This window comes from Octodon degus, unplaced genomic scaffold, assembly GCF_000260255.1.
Source record: "Octodon degus isolate 3935 unplaced genomic scaffold, OctDeg1.0 scaffold00067, whole genome shotgun sequence".
NCBI classification, from domain to species: Eukaryota; Metazoa; Chordata; class Mammalia; order Rodentia; family Octodontidae; genus Octodon; species Octodon degus.
In genome coordinates this window covers 12,469,771-12,471,867 of record NW_004524643.1, presented here as the reverse complement: position 1 = coordinate 12,471,867, position 2,097 = coordinate 12,469,771, and the positions used below count along the sequence as shown (strand labels likewise).

General features: G+C 42.1%; 1 pseudogene; it reads left to right on the top strand.

The window, feature by feature from the left end:
• The window catches only part of LOC101587446, a 2,699-nt pseudogene extending 994 nt beyond the window's left edge, over positions 1-1,705 (top strand).
• Positions 1,706-2,097: the final 392 nt, after the last annotated feature.

Here is a 2,097-nt window from a genome sequence, read left to right as displayed (position 1 = left end):
AGAAGAAGAGGGAGAAGAAGAGGGAGAATTAGAAGGAGGAGGGAGAGGGGGAGGAGGGGGACTCACAGATTTTAGCAAAAGTCAAAGTTGTGCCTCAGCCCCAGGGCTACCTGCAATCCATTTTACTCTCACAATGGAATTTATCCTCATAAATGAATGTTCTAAATTTCTTACTAAGATAACTAATACATTTTGAAGAAATACATGCAAACACATGTATTCCTTTAGCAACTTCCAATGCATATAAAATTTCATAAAACTTGTGGCTTTTCTTTTCACAATGAGTTTGCCACAAGAGCACAGGTGTAGTGAAAGCCATCACTAACCCAAAGCCAACATGGGAAAGGAAAAGACTCATCTTAATATCACTGTCATCAGACACATGGTCTCTGGCAAGTCCACCACGACTGGCCATCTGATCTACAAATGCAATGGCATCAATAAAAAGACCATTAAAAAATTTGAGAAGGAGGCTGCTGAGATGGGGAAGGGTTCCTTCAAGTATGCCTGGGTGTTGGACAAACTGAAAGCTGAGCGTGAGAATGGTATCACCATTGACATCTCCCTGTGGAAATTTGCGACCAGCAATTATTATGTGACCATTATTGATGCCCCTGGACACAGAGACTACATTAAAACATGATTACAGCACATCTCAGGCTGACAGTACTGATTGTTGCTGCTGGTGTTGGTGAATTTGAAGGTGATATTTCCAAAACAACTAGACCCATGAGCATGCCCTTCTGGGTGTGAAACAACTAATTGTAGCAGTTAACAAAATGGATTCCATGGAGCCACCCTACAGCCAGAAGACATATGAGGAAATTGTTAAGGAAGTCAGCATCTACATTGAGAAAATCAGCTACAACCCTGACACCATAGCTTTTGTGCCAATTTCTGATTGGAATGGTGAAAACATTCTGGAGCCAAGTGCTCACATGCCTTGGTTCAAAGGATGGAAGTTCACTTGTAAAGCTGGCAATGCCAGCAGATCCACACTGCTTGAAGCTTTGGATTGCATCTTCCTACCCACTCAGCCCACTGACAAACATTTGCAAATACCCCTCCAGGATGTCTACAAAATCAGTGGTATTGGCATTGTCCCTGTGGACTGAGTGGAGACTGGTGTTCTCTAACTCAGTATGGTGGTCACCTTTGCCCCAGTCAATATCACAACTGAAGTCAAGTCTGTTGAAATGTACCATGAAGCCTTGAGAAAAGCTCTTCCAGGGGACAATGTGGGCCTCAATGTCAAGAACGTGTCTGTCAAAAATGTCCAGCATAACAATGTGGCTGGTGAAAGCAAAACAATCCACCAGCGGAAGCAGCTGGTTTCACTGCACAGGTGATTATCCTGAATTATCGATGCCAGATCAATGCTGGCTATGCCCCTGTCCTGGATTGTCACACAGCTCATATTGCATGCAAGTTTGCTGAGCTGAAAGAAAACATTGATCGCTGGTCTGGAAAGAAGCTAGAAGATGGGCTCAAGTACTTGAAATCTGGTGATTCTGCCATTGTTGACATGGTTCCAGGCAAGCCCACGTGTATCAAAATCTTCTCTGACTACCCACCTCTGGATCATTTGACTGTTCGTGATGTAAGACAGACAGTTGCTGTGGGTGTCATCAAAGCTGTGGACAAAAGGGCTGCTGGAGCTGGCAAGGTCACCAAGTCTCCCCAGAAAGCTCAGAAGGCTAAATGAATATTATCCCAGACACCTGCCACTCCAGTCTTAATCAGTGGGTGGAAGACTGGTCTCAGAAATGTTTCTCTCAATTGGCCATTGAAGTTTAATAGTGCAAAACTGGCTAATGATAATGCATCATAAAACCTTCAGAAGGAAAAGAGAATGTTTTGTGGACCGTTATTTTCTTCATGTGTGGCAGTTCTTAAGTTATCAGTTTTTTAATCAATAATTTTTCCCATAATTTTCTTGATAAACAAATAGCAATGAGACAGTTTGAAATCAAATTGGTAGGACAGTTTGAATAATTAACACATTGCATACATTCTTCCTAGTGGTTAATTACTGTACAAGATGCAGACATGATATCCTATTTACAAACACCAATAGAACAAATCGCTCTATTCATT